Genomic DNA, 16031 nt, shown 5'->3' on the forward strand with positions numbered 1-16031 from the left:
CAACTCCATCGTTAATCGTACACTTTCACTTAAAACAGAGTAACAAGAAATATCAGACACTTGAATGTTATTGACAGGGATCATAAGATCAATTGTTTACTATTAATTGTAAGATGGGAAAGGAGGGAAAAAAGAGTGAACTGAAGATGGAATTATAGATGGTGTGATCCCTAAAAACAAGAAATCAATACAAAGAATAACTGTAGCACTTGCAGACAAGATGTTAATTGCATTATGATGAAGAACACCTGGTACGAATTATATTATTAAAAATAATTCGAATAAGTTGACAGAATTTAGAAGTTATGAGATAAATTGCATACTTTTAATCGTAAGAATCGTAAGCAATCAATTAGAAGAATAATTGTAGCATTTGCAGACAAGATGTTAATTGCGGTAAAAATTAGAACACACCTGGTGGAATTTATATTATTAAAAATAATTCGAATAAGTTGACAGAATCTAGAAGTTATAAAATAAATTGCATACTTTTAATTGTTAAAATTGTAAGAAATCAATTATAGAAGGGTAACTGTAACACTCACGAATAAGATGTTAATTGCGGTAAGATTTAGAACACACCAGGTAGGATTTATATTATTATAAAGATTTGGAATAAGTTGACAGAATCTAGAAGTTAATTTCTCGAGCTTGTTCTATTTCACGTCAGAATTTATTAATTGTTAGATGGAAATGGGATAGAAAACAGTAAACCGATTGAATCATAAGAAATCAATTAGAAGGATAACTGTAGCACTTGCAGACAAGATGTTAATAGCGGTATGATGAAGAACACCTGGTACGATTTATATTATTAAAAAGATTTGAAATAAGTTGACAGAACCTAGAAATGAATTTGTTCGAGGTCGTCCCATTTCTCAGGTCAGAATTTGATCCGCGTGTAATGCAATACGCGCATGTGCTCGAATAATACCGTGGCGCGCAGTGAAAGACCGCGAGAGTGGTCTTTTAGGATTTCGCAATCAGTCGGCCAAGAGCCGTCGTTCGACGAACATGCGATTTCTTTTTTAAAAGAATACGCAAGAAACAACGCGTTGCGAAGTAACGTGTTTTTCTCCTCCCAACCAATCGACCAACGTGATTTATTGTCCGTTCGCAAACAACATTTCAACGACCATTCTGTTTATTCCAATTCGTATCAACCGTAACAACGACGAAGTGTGTTTAGAAAAAAAAGGAACAAAAAACTAAACCCTCTGTCTCTCGTAGTTGACAGAGTAATCGTCCGACGAAATAAAAAGGGGGAAGAAAACAAAAACAAAAGGCAAAAAGAAAATACTTTGAAAAAGGGGATGATCGTACGAGTCAAAAGGTTTTAGAAAAATCAAATACTGTACGAAAGGTTTGTAACGAACAAAACAAAAAACAAATCAAATAACGCGGTACAAAGCAACGTGTGTTCGAAAAGACAAGAATAAAAAAAAAAACGCGTTCGCGTAGAAACTTCAAAGCCAAACTAGATCATTATTTCGCGAAACGTTTGGACAAATTATTTAGAAAATAAAAACAAAAAAGTACGGGATGCCTGAAGGGGTTAATTTCTTTTTTTTTGTTGATACAACTCGAAACTATACGATTCGTTAGTTGAGAAGAAACTGATCGAAATAAACTTGTTACTTTTATCCGAAGAGATACTTCGAAGAATACTTGATAAGAATTTTCTTGGGTTTAATCGAGTACGAAATGTTTTTCAAGGTTTTTGAAAATGTTTCAAGGTTTAATGATTAATCTCACCTTATAGGTGTGTAATAAAGAAAGAAAGGAACAAGAAAAATTTATACAAGTATCATTATTCGTACGGCATAGTCTTCGCGGTTGTTCAAATTTCCAAAATAAAAAAAAAAAAGAGAGAGAGAAATAATAGAAACGTGACTAGATTTTATTAAAGGGTGGATCCTGTGTGTATACCGGGAGCCCTTCGTACTTGACTATATTGACCACCCCAAACGAACGTGTACGACCGATTTACCTCGTGGCTCGACTAAAATTATCGCCAGTAACACACGCACGCACGCATGCATTTGGTGCTTGTGTTAATCGAATATGATACAATAATCGTATTAGATGGCGTACTATATCGAAACTGGATTACGATTACGACGATTTTAATCGAATAATAATAATAATAATAATAATAATAATAATAATAATAATAATAATAATAATAATAATAATAATATCGATCGAATAAGATTTTCGATAACAACGTATTGTCGATAATTGTTAATCCAATTCTCACAAATCCAATTTATATATACATATATATGTATATATATACGAAGAAAAATTAATAATATCCAACAAAATACCAAAAAAATAAAGAGAGAGAGAGAAAGAAAAATGAAAGAGAAAGGAAGAAAAAGAGGAATGATGATCGATAATGCGTGTTAATGTACTCCTCGAATTTTCCCGAGTGTGAAAGAAGGGTATTATACCTAACAGATGTTCACCTTTAAATGGAAATGGATCAGCATTAGTTACTCGCGACCTTAATACGAATCAGGATCAATTTTCGTGCGTTCTAGGTGTTTAAACGTTAAGAAATTATAAACGCTGAGATATAAGTGAATTTTAATTTAAAATGATCAACGTTAATTCTAATTTAGTGTTCGCCAACTATCAACAACAACAACAACAACAACTCGAAGTTTTCCAGTAAAAACGTGTGGATTTCGTGCTTCATTAATAAAACATTTAAGGTACGTTGATTAATTTAAAGAAAAATATTGCAACGAATGATAATTTGTTTGATTTTTGTTTTGTTTAATTATAAAATTCCTACACCAAGGACAATCATAATAGATCGCGTTTGATGGATAAACGAAAGGATGATAAATCTTTTCAATACAATGAAAACTTAAAAAGCGTACAATTGTGATTTTCTCAAGGAGGTATATTTATCTATTTGATGATTCGGAAGAAAATGCTTTCTCGAACATTCGTAATTTGACGCACGCGTTGAACGTAATCCCGATGATAGGCATTTTTTCTTCTTTTTTTTTTGTTCTTCGCCAGCACATATCGGCTTTCGATACTCGATTTCATTCGCGAGTCACCTAGCCAAATGGCCAAACGGCAAAGTACATTTCGTTTTTCTTCTTTTATTTTTCTCCTTTCTTTTTTCCTTTCTATCTTTCTTTCTTTCTTTCTTTCTTTCTTCCTTTCGTTTTTTCTTTTTTTCTTTTTTTCTTTTTTCCTTCCGCTCTCCAATCTCGCGTCGTCCTTCGACGATCGATCGAAAACGTTGTGTAGGGCCGTTATAAGGACGAATAACTTACGCTCCTGGTTTACTATTTCTTTTTCATTTCGTACGTATCAACGTTTTATCGCTGATAAGACGTCAACAACAAGCGTTTTGTTTCTCTTCTTTTTTTTTGACGAGCAAAGATAAATTCAACAAATATCAACGGTTTAATAACCCTTTCGTTTCTATAAACGCATATATGCGTTTGATAAAAGTTGTCAATGTGATCTACAGATGCATATATATGTTTGTCAATATAAATGCAAATAATGTATTGTTCGTCAATATAATGCAAATAATGTATTGTTCGTTTGCGTATTGATTATTGTTTCGACTCTTATTAGACACACTTTAAATATTAAGTATAATTTATTATTAAAATCTGTTTATAATAATATCAGTCATTAAAAAACACTTCAGTGTTAAAAGTATTCGTATTAAATATAATTAATTACTAGAATTTGGTTATAATAATATCAGTCATTAGAAAACACTTCAGTTTTAAAAGTGTTCATATTAAATATAATTAATTATTAGAATCTGGTTATAATAATATCAGTCACTAGAAAACACTTCAGTTAAAAGTATTCATATTAAATACAATTAATTATTAGAATCTGGTTATAATAATATCAGTCACTAGAAAACACTTCAGTTAAAAGTATTCATATTAAATATAATTTATTATTAGAATCTGTTTATAATAATTTCAGTTACTAGAAAATACTTCAGTTAAAAGTATTCAACACTCTCAAAGAGTTAATGCAAGCAAATAGAAGATCCCCGTTTTCTGTGGAAAGAATAAAAATAAAGAAAATATAAGAAAAAAGAAAAAAAAAATAAGATGAATTCTATTTGTTGCGATCTATCGAGCACCTAAACGTTAACTTATTTTATTGAAATAACGAAGTAAAGAGTAAACGGATATATTTCCTCACGGGTAAAATTCTATCTGAAATTGATAACAACGAGGTCAACGGGTTAACGAGACGAGAAACTTGAACCTTTCAAGAATTCAGTGTTTTTACTCGTGGATATCGTTCCCGTTAGGATATATATACACAAAAGAAAGAGAAATAGAAAGAAAAATGAAATGGGGGTAGGGGGAGGGGAAAATAAAGAAACGTAAAAAGATTGGTCGGAGTTAAAATTCCTGACAATAATCCTCTTCTTGACTTTTCTCAACAATCTTAACGCGAGATAAAGAAACACGAAGGAAAAAAAAAGTACTTAAAATCTAGTCTTGTTTAAACGTTTAAATTTCGCGTTGGAAATGTTAATCTCTTTCTTTAGAGAGAAAGAGAGAGAAACAGAGAGAGAGAGGGAGAGGGAGAGAGAGAGAGAGAGAGAGAGAGAGAGAGAGAAGAAACAAAGGAGACAAAAATAGAAAATATGTTCTAAACGAGTTAAATGAAAAAGCTAAAATTCACTTTTAAAGAAATTGTTTACCTAAAAACAATAAATATTGAACTAACGTATCGATTTGTCAGAGAAGAAAAAAAAAGAAGAAAGATTGGCCTCGTTTCTTTTTCTTTTTTATCCACGTGTGATGAGTCGCCCTTATCGTCTCAACGACCAACCAAAATCCCAGTAGGTAGTCTCTCTCTCTCTCTCTTTCTCTCTCTTACGTTCCTGTGACCTTCTTCAATTTCTACCTACCTTCCTAATATAAGGCTGGCTACCCTTAACTACGATTCTCATTTTCTTAATGACAAAATAAAACTACGAGATTTTGGTGATACAATTAAAATAACAACATAATATAATAAAATAATCAAATAAATTCAAATGAAAAATATAATTAAACGAAACGATATGACGATGTGCCGGTTAATAATTAACATTTTGACATGTAAAATATAAATTTATGTTGTGAACGAGTTGAACAAATAAAAATGTCGTTAATTATATCGTAGAAAAAATAAATGTACGCGTCCCCGGTGGGTAATTATATATAAATAATTATAAATAATCACAAAATTATATACGAAATACACGTCAGATCTAATTTTCTTCGCGTTTCTATTTTTCCGCAAATTAATTTTTTAATTAACGTCCGTACTTACATTAGTATAAAGAAAATGACGACGACGTTAAAATATCGTTCCATTATCTAGCAATAGCTAGCTGAGAAAATACGAGAGTTTAATCGTCGCCGCACGACACAATTTTTAAAAGCTCACTCTTTCTTATCTTCATTTACCATGAAAGAAAGTGTTGCTCGTATTGTTGTTTATAATAATTTGCTTTAGTTTCGTTTATATTCTGTACATTATTGTTATTCACAAGAGAAACAAAATAAATTAATTTTTCGTCGACGCATATGACAATTATGACAATCGTTTAATTTTTTTTTTGTTTTCTTTTATTTTATAATTAGTAGAACGTCAAAAGATGAGTAAGAATGAATTACATTAATAAGGTATTAATTAAGTAGAATTTAATAACAGATTTGATTAATTTATTAATCAGAATTTAATTATTGATATTAAATAAGTATTTAAATGCAGTATTCATATTTTATTTATCATTAAACTTTGATAGTTGAAACAACAGCAATATCAACAACGTATCAAAATAAAATGAAATTAAATAAAGTTAGAAAATGATACTCGTTAATTTAGTTTTCGAACAATTCTACGACTTTGCTTTACTCTCTCTCTCTCTCGCTTTCTCTCTATTTTTTTCTGTAATTTTAGAGATACTCGAGCATATATCAACGCCGTGTAAATCAATCGTATCAATTAATTCGTGTAAAAGCAACCGAAGCGTGATTATTTCGAGTTAACAAAGTGGCAATGATTCGTCAATGAAAAAAAAAGGGAATGATTTGGTAGTCAACAAGAATGATTTGTTATCAGAAAACCAAAATTTTGATTTATTTTTTTTCCCTCTCTTTCTTCCTTTATCTCTTTTTTTTTGCTTTTGAATAATGGGTAGTAGAGGGATGAAAAAGTAAATGAAAATAAAAAATGAAAGATCAAATTGATTTTTCTACCATTCGTAGAAAAGCCTCTAACGAACAAAAAGAGAAATGATACGAAATATCAGAGAAAAGGGGGAGAGGTGTTGTCAACATGATCCTGTTCGAAGAAAGGATACGAAGAAAAAAGAAAAAGAAGAAAAAGAAGACGTTTAGGGTTAATTTTTGTGCACTACTTACCAACCTACCAATCCCTCACCCCCCTGCCAGTATCTTTTTCCGCTAAAACTCTGACACGATATGGCTTTCGAAAAGGTTTGGTTTCTTTTGTATCGTAGAAACAAGTAACAAAAGAATAAAAATACCACCAGCAACTCTAAGATGCTTATATAGAAATTCTCAATTGAGTACTCGCGTGATGCGAATAAAGTTGATACTTCAATGAAACTTTTTTTTAATTGTTTTCTCGTGTCTCGAAATATAGTAGATAAAACCCTGGTCGACAAATTTTTATTTTATTTTTTTTTTTTCAAGTAACAAAAGGTTCCCCAACTGAAAGAGCATAGAAATTACAAAGAGTTTTCAAAGTAACCGAGAGGAGAAAAAAGAGAGAAAATATAAAAAGAAAGAAAAAGAGAGAGAGAGAATATGTGGATTAGTCTGTTTGGTATTCTTGGCTTTTCCGATTAGTTCATTCACAGCAAGGATTCAAAGGTTTTTTCATTTTTGTTTCTTTTTAGCCTACTTTATTTTTGTCTTTTCCTTTCGATTAAAATCCATCGGCATAGAATGACGTACAGAAAACGTCACTATTTTCATACTTAACATGACTACTTATTTTTTTTTATTTTTATATTGTCCATTAATATTGTATTATGTCGTCAAGTATATAATTTGTTATCAGTAGTTAGTTAGTTAACAGGTTTTTATTTCACAATTTACAAAGTCTTTTACAATGTCTTATCCTTATTTTGCTTACATTTTTCCTCCCTCTTTTTGTTATTATTATAATACATATTTTCTACAACACATTAAATGATGTTTAATAACATGAATATATATCGTTATACATAATTAATTTAGTTGAATAAAATTAAATAATTTTTTAAAAAATTAATATTTATCTAATTCTATTTTATTTGTATGTCAAAGGATTTATCTATCTCCTTCTCTTTTTTTTTTAATTTATCTTATCTTATTCGATAGAAAAAAAAGAAAGCTCGTATCTGTGAACTTATAATAGTTAATATTACAAATACTTGAGAAAAGGTCGAAAAAGATTAGAACTTTTCATAGGAAGGAAAACTGTTCAAACTGAGATGAATAAAATTCAAAGGAGAATCAATCTCTATCTTTGCTTTTCTCTCTCTCTCTCTCTCTCTCTCTCTCACACACTCTCACTCTCTCAATATCACTCTATACTATCTTTCTTTCGAAACGGTCGATTGAAAAGAAACAGATCAGTTTGTCTACTTTCTTTTCACTTAGGATATGATTAATTTGAAGTTTCTCGAAAGACACACTATTGAATCTTATTGAAGATTGGAAATAAAAAAAGAAAAAAAGAAATAATATTTCTTCGATAGTGATTCGAGTGAATTTAATAGACATTCTAAGACCTGAACTTAAAACGATACAAGAAATATACTTAATCGAAAAACCATCAAGAAGAAAAGCAAATGTTTACGTTAACCTCGATCCTCTGAAATCTTTTTTTTTTCTTTTCTTTTTTCTTTTTTTTTTTTCAAAAACGACGATACCGAGCTTTGAGCTTTACGACTTCTTCTACTTCTTCTTCTTCCACTTTCTCGCGACGCCACGAACTTTTCTCTTTTCTATAGCGTGAAACTATATTTTTTAATCTACTAAAGAGTACCTATTCACGAGGCACCTCACGAAAAAGCTCTGTATCATGCTTTTAAATGGATAAAACGATAAAAAAAATATAACAAAAACGTGGAGTGGTAGTACACAATGGAAGTATCACAATAGAGTGAAGAATATCGAGTCAAGTGTAATGGTTGACAATAACAAAAAAATCTTACAAGATAACCAACCATTTTATCTAAAAACAACTTCAAACAATATTTCTCGTACCGAGGGTTGTAAAAAAATGAAGTTATCGGATAACAAATCATTTGAAAGTAATCATTTTATCTGTAATATAAGTAAAAATACAATAAATCTAGCTAGTAATAAAACTTTAAACGATATTTTTCACGTTGAGGGGTTTGTAAAAGAACAAAAGTTACCAGAGTACAAATCATTTGACAGCAATAATTTTATCTATAATATAAATACACAAATAATAAAAAAATGTAATTTGTAAAAAAAACTTTAAACGATATTTCTCACGCTAAGGGGTTGGAAAAGAGCAACAAAAGTTACGAGATAACAAACAGTTTCAAAGAATTAATGTTCTCTCCATAGAAAGATAATAAATGTCACGTGTAAGGAAGCTCTTAAATTATATTACTCACATTATATTAACCTTCTTAGAAACGATACCACGATATTTATAAGCTCTTAACGAAATAGTCGAGTTACAAGGAGTGTCTTGTTATACCACCTGTTACTCTGTCTGTAAATGTCTATATGTTTTCGACAAACATAACCTACATTTGCACAATATCTTATCTAACCTCACATATAAAACAAAATACACGAAATTATAGAATAAACGTAACGAATAAAATTTGAATATAGAAAATAAAAAAAAAACAATGAAGAAGAAGAAGAAAAAAGGTATTTAAAGGGAATAAAACAATCGTGGAACAATGATGGAACCGATCGAATTCAATTTCCATTTCGGATCGTTAAAAACCGATTGAGATTGATAAAAGGGATCTCGTTAGCATGGATAAAAGATGAAAGAAAGTAAGAAAAAAAAAGGAAAAAAAAGATAATGAAGAGACTCGAATAGGAATAATCGATCACACTGAGATAAACGATAAAAGGGAAAAAAAGAAATAGAGAAAAAAAGGATCCTCGTAATTTACAGGACGTGGAAGACAATATTATTACGTCGACGAAGTTTCGATCTAAGACGAACGAGTTTTACTTCATGAATAGTTGAAAGAATTTCGTGTGAAAAGTTCCCAAATGATTTCTTATATACATATATACATGTATATAGAAAAGTACATGAAATATATTCATATATATATATATAAAATATGTATTACTATAGTGACAGAACTACGTGGGAACTAGTCGCAGTTAAAAGTTGGTTGTTCTTTTGGTTTGCCGTTTAAATCTTGTTATTTTTTTTACTTTTTTATTTTTCCCCTTCTTCTTTTCGCGAAGGAATAAGGAATGGAAAAAAAAATAAAGGGAAGAAAGGAGGAAGGAAAAAGCAAAGTTCTCGACAAAATTGTGAATGCAAAGGGAAAGGAATGAGATAATGGAATCACTCTAGCGTAGATTTACGACTTATCTTGTTTTTTTTTCTTGTCCACTTGGCGAATATCTTTTTCGTTTCTTCTTCCAGATTCCTTTTCGTATGTTATTTTTGTTTGTTTGTACTCTTTTTAATCTTAGTACGTTTCTCAATCGTCAGCAACCTGGCGTGTATGGAAGATTAAAAATCGGTAAAAAATATTCTTTCCTTCTATCGTGAATGAGAAATTGACGGATGTAAAGAAAAAAAGAAAGATGAGAAAATTCAATTCAGAATTGATTCGGACGGATAAAGTATGAGAATCGAAAATATGTCACTAATATTTTACATTTGCGATTATTAATAATACCTCTCATCGAATTTGAATTTTCTTTCTTTTATAGAAGTTTCATGAGACTGCATTAAAATACTTGGACGCGATCAACGTTCAATTTCTTTGTACAATCTTTTTTAAATTTAATAATTTTCAATTTAATATATTATAAGATAGACAAAAATAAGCATAACAAAAAATACTCTCCTTTTTTTTTTTTCTTTTTTCTTCATCGTTCAGAGCAACGATTCGAAAGATTTAGAATGAAATACATTGTTTAAAAGTTCTAATACCATTGAATAAATTTAATAGGTCTATTGTCTACAGAATCAATTACAACTAACAACTAACAGTTCACACAGATGAACTTTACTCGATGCCCAACTTCCATTAACGCTGAAATGCCGGTTTGACGGTTATCGAAAACTTTTCTCCGAACAAACTTTAATGCAAAAAAAAAAGAAAAGAGAGAGAGAGAGAGAGAGGCAAAATAGATCTACTAAAACGTATCAAATAATAAAAACATACTACCGTAGGAAGCATAGATTCGTGTCGCAGGTGTAGGTATTTTTTTGAGAAAGTGAGAGAGAATTAAAGTAGACAGAAAGAAAAATAAAGAACGTGTTGATAAAAATATACGAGCACTCAACTGAAGCTTAAAACTTCGAACAGGACGACGATGACGGAAAAGCGTTGAGGAAATCTATTTGTCGTGACATTGGTTAACAAAAAGAAAAAAAAAGAAGAAAAGAAAACACCAATGACCAAAGTGGAATACTTTTGTATTTTTATCGATGGACAACAAAAAGAAAAGAAAAGACAAAGCACATAGAACATACAAATTTGAAATTAATAAATATCAATAATGAAGAATATAAAAATTTAGCTGCTTGGTTCAACCAACAATCAAGAGTGTTTTCTTTTAACTAACACAGTAAACGAAAAGGATTATTTTACGTGAGCTTTACAAGCTTTACAAGCTCACGTCAGTCAATACCCGTCAGTTGTTCCTTTTTTTTTTCCTGTATTTCACGTTGCCTTCACGTTAACCTAACTTTCCAAAACAAATTGATTCTATAGGAAGAGAAGAAGAAGAAGAAGAAGAAGAAGCTGTCTTGTTTCTTTTTTTTTTGTTTTTCGAACTATAGTCAACTCTATCAACTCGAACATTCCTTTCTTTCCATCCCAATAACTCTGCCAATAATTTTATTTCTAATACTATTAATAATAAAATAAATATACGTTTATAACGTCGAGTAATCGGTAACTTGAACAATTTCAAAATTATTTTTTCTTGCTCAATTACATAAGTAATATTTTCTATATTACATTATAGAAAATTGTACGTAGATTAAAAACTGTTTTAACTGTCTTAATCGTAAAACGTTAGAATTACGAGTAAGGGAAAATTCTATCCCTCGATAATACAAAACGTCTAACAGTCAGTTTGAAATACATAGACGGTTGCTTCTCACGAAGATATCACACGCTACCTCCGCTAATTGCAATTTTCATTGAAACGGGAGAGAAAGCACGCGAGAAACGTTAAAGAAAGAACGAAAGTAAATGAGAACGGAAAGTATTAATGAAAGTAGAACGAACGTTAAGGGATGAAACTAGACTATTTTCAAGAAACAAATGGTGACTTGTGATATTGTAAAAACGTGCCTATAACTTCTATTTTTCTTTTCCTTATTCTCAAGAAGAAGAAGAAGAAGCTTTTTTTATTTTCTAATTTTAAACCCAGCATTTATCGATCCCTCTTCATAAATTTTCTGTGTCAAGGTTCGCATGGAAAATTTAAACGTTTGCGAATAATTTTACGAAATGACATAACCACGCGATCGTTTGAGCATTAACATAAATAAAAAATATATATTAAATCATTAGAGTTCATCCATTATTTCTCGATGATGACACTCGCGTTATTCGCAATAATGTAACATAAATTTAATTTGATAACCCAAGTAATATCGATTGTCAAGGGACTCGCACGTGATGGTTTATGCTCACGAAGATCCACTTTTAAATGAGCACGAAGACCTCGACAATTCTTTTTTTTTTCAACAGTCGAACGAGTACTGAATTTAACGAGCAGTAGAAGAAGAAGAAATTAAAAACCAAAATGATGAAAAAAAGGGGACGAAGATATCCAACAATGACGATACAAACGCGAAAAATAAAACGAAATATCGAAATAAAACAACCCTCGAGGAGCGTGGGTTTTTCCCGTTAACGAAGCCCCTTTCCCATATTTTTTTTTTCATTCTTTTATATTCCTTTCTTTCTTTCCACTGAAAAGTTTTTCGTAACTACGATTTCCTAAAAAAAATAAAAAAGTAAGGTTAGGAAAAAAATCCTTTTCAATATCGGACATCTTTGTATTAAGTGTTTCGATATAATAATTATCGTGTTGTCTTAACGATCTTTTTTTTTCATCGAAAAATCGAAAATTGTTTCTTCGTTGGATAAGAAAAAATAAAGGTAGCAAAAAAGTAGAGAAAGATAAAGATACGATACCATAAGTGTACATCTGTTACGATAAAAATTTCGAATTTTGATCTGTCGCGACACTACGTCGTGCATTTCACGACACCCTTGGAATTTAATACCTCCGACATCCGCATTCTTCTTCTTCTTCTTCCTCTCCATCTTCTCACTGGATATTCCACGTAGAAACTTGCTTTATTTCGAGCTCGTTCTATGAAAAGAATATTGCAACCGATATATCGAGAAAACTTTAACGATGCAACCAAAGATCTTATCTCCAATTTAAAATAATAATAAGCAAATAAATAAATCAAAACTATCGACTATTTGTTTCTTTTTTTTTTTCCTTTTGAAAATCTTTCCTTTTTCTTTTCTTTTTTGTTCGTTCGTTAGTTTAGTCGCTATTTTTGCTTCGCAACTAAATATCGTGGCAAAAAATATGATATATTGGGATCAACTTCTTCACTGACTAGAGGAAAAAGTTGCAGGGAGAAAAACTATATATTTTGAATGGTAACGAAAATAAAGTGTGAAATAGCCAAAGAGAGTACAAAAAAGGATAAATAGAAAAAAAGAAATGAGTAGAATGTGCGGCAAAATGAAATGCAAACTTTGAGAGATACCCAAGAGGATACTCTTTCGTTTTTAAGATCATCTTTTTCATTTTCACTTGAAAAATTTCTTTCGTAAATGGATCGTAGAAGAAACGTACATTAATTTGAGAAAATATGTTTTAACTTTACCTTATATTACTGGATAGCAATGACAATATTTGTCTAACAATAAGAAAAATATTACATTTTACGTATAGTCGAGAATACAAAGAAAAGAATAAAATATGACGATCGCAAAGACGTGTGTCTATTGTACCATATGCATGTACATAAATAATAGTTACATTTTTACATGATCCTTTTCATTCTGAAACAACTTCTTACTAAATATTAATAATCATTGAAGATTTTTTGTAAGATAAAAATTTGCTGTTTAATGAAATGATGAAAAAGTTTGTTTTTAAAGTGGCGTGAGTCCAATCATAGCCATCAAAAACATATTATTTCTTAAATAATGTTAATTATGATCAATTTGACACCCTTTACAAACTCAAAAACATTATTCTACTCTGTCATCTGTTATTTATATTTTTAAATTTATTCTAACGCAGCAAACCCCTTCAATATCTCGACTCGAACATAAATGGACTTACATCATTTTCAAAATAAACGGCTCATATATATTTTCGTATATGTTGAACATCTATAAATTTACGTAGAAGGTAGGACAGTTTATTGTTAAGTCAAGTCGAAGTACTGGCTTGGTTGGTTGGTTGGTTGGTTGGTTGCTAGTTTGTTTGCTTGCCGGTTCGAGATTGTTTGGATAATACTCCTAACGGGTTCGTTGGTTATCCACATACCAAACTGTCTAATAGCAAGGGGATGTTCTAACTATGAAAAACAATAAACCACAAGGGTAAGGAACAATTTAGAAAAGTATATTTAAATCGATATTTTACGAGATATTTCCAAAGTAAAATAATATTTTACTTTTCTCGTTAGAATCTTTTCTTCGAGAAATATAAGAAAAAATATTTATCCGTTAAAATCAGAAATAACATCGTAGGTAAAGAAAAATCTCTTCTATAGTTGAAGATTCGATATATTTTTATATAGATTTCCGGAGATTGTGCACGTGTTTTTTTTTTTGTATTCACCGTACAACCTTTTCATCCACGATTTTCCGTATTTTCCTTCATGAACGTGAATCCTTCTCCCCAGATAACAAATCAACTAAATCGTATCGTTGCAAACGTATTTATAAGCATAACATTTTCTATATTGCTTCTGAAAATAATGCTGGGAATATCCATTCGATATGATCTCTCTATACATTTATTTATTTTCTTTTTATTTTCTATATATAATACAAAGGTGATTCACACAAAAATGATTAGACCATTAGAGGTTATGGAATGGTAGTCATTTCAAGGATATAATCTACAAAATTAATTAAAAATCATTTTCAAGAAGTATGTATATTGTTTGGAACAAAATAAATATATATTTTAAAATATTTTTAATACATAAAAGAGTTGTTTCATTTTTAAACGATTTAACGATTCTATAAAGGCGTCAGAAATTAATTATGATGGTGACTTGAGTCAAGAACAATGATACAAATTTATTTGATGATTTATTTATATCATCAAATAAATCATCAAATTTATTATTCCAATTTTGTGACTTATAGTTCATTGGTATAATTACCAACACATATATAAATGTTTCCGCTAAAGTGAAGAAATCAGTTCCTCGACTTTAAAGTCCGCAGATGCTAGCTATGTACACATTAACGGTTTTCTAGGTTTGGCAACGGTAATAATAATATATTATTTATAAATTTTGTTGAATCACATTGCTCGTGTAATACATATATAAATGTTTCCGCTAAAGTGAAAAAATCAGTTCCTCGACTTTAAAGTCCGCAGATTAGCTAGATTATGTACACATTAACGGTTTTCTAGGTTTGGAACGGTAATATATATAATATATTATATTATAAATTTTGTTGAATCACATTGCTCGTGTAATAGTGTTGAAAATTAACGAATATTCTAATTTCTCTACAGTACTACTGTCCATTACGATTTATTATTCAATAGACGAGTTATGCACCTACCTCACAGTTACATGAAATTATAAACAATATATTCGATATATATATATATATATCTACTAATTAACGATCTAATGATTTCCAATGGCAACTTTATATTGATTATTACATATAACTAATTAAACTAATACCACGTTCGCGACACATAGAAAGTATCTGATGCTATGAACGGAATAAATTTATCTACGAAAAATAACCTATTTCTATTTTGGGCAAGTAAATTGAACATCCAACGAATGACCATTAATCAACCGATCCTTAAAAATAAGAAAGAAAAAGCTTGAAAAAAAAAGATAGGAATGAAAAATGCATTGCACTATATGATGGGAAAGATAATTAACGAATCCACAAAGGTGAAAATAATTAATAAAAATTTATGTCGAAGGTTCTTATAAAACGAACGAATGTTTCATTAATCAAAATTGAAAATCGATAGGAAATTATCAAAGGAATTTCCACGAGAAATCTTCTGTGTTAAAATAAAAAGTTTTCTTGAGATATGGAACAAGATAATATCGAAGTCGTTGATATTTTGTACCTCTGTGTGTATGTGTATGTATGCGTGTGTGTAAAGATAATTCGATATTGGAAACAATTTTTTACTCTCTAAATAACGCTGCTAGCTTTTTCTTTTTAATAACAATGTAAATGAAAAAAAAAATAGGGAAAAAAATATATAGAGAGAGATGAAATAAATAAATAAATAAATAAAGAAAGAAAGAAATAAAGAAATAAAGAAATAAAGAAATGTAATAGGGGTAAATAAAAAGAACACGAGACGAGCTCAAATATACTTTTATGTGCAAAAGTGCAAAACTGCATTGCGTCATAGTAAAAAAACTGAAGCAAGCATCTCTGTATTGCAAACGTTTATTTTTGTCTTTTTTGTTTCTTGTGTACTTGTGTGTGTGTGTGTGTGTGTGTGTGTGTATGTGTGTATGGTATATGTATACGTATACGTATTTAC

General features: G+C 30.0%; 1 protein-coding gene across 3 annotated transcripts in view; it reads left to right on the forward strand.

Annotated features, from left to right (window-relative positions):
- Positions 1 to 990: 990 nt before the first annotated feature.
- The window catches only part of LOC122523085, a 29012-nt gene continuing 13971 nt past the window's right edge, over positions 991 to 16031 (forward strand). For 2 of the 3 annotated variants that reach the window (XM_043644638.1, XM_043644640.1), the window contains exon 1: positions 991 to 2720. The gene's annotated coding sequence lies outside the window, so the exon portion shown is untranslated. The remainder of the gene's footprint in view (positions 2721 to 16031) is intronic. The other variant, XM_043644639.1, reaches the window with a different exon arrangement.

This window comes from Polistes fuscatus, unplaced genomic scaffold (genome assembly GCF_010416935.1).
Source record: "Polistes fuscatus isolate 324 unplaced genomic scaffold, CU_Pfus_HIC Scaffold6, whole genome shotgun sequence".
In the NCBI taxonomy this organism is placed as follows: domain Eukaryota; kingdom Metazoa; phylum Arthropoda; class Insecta; order Hymenoptera; family Vespidae; genus Polistes; species Polistes fuscatus.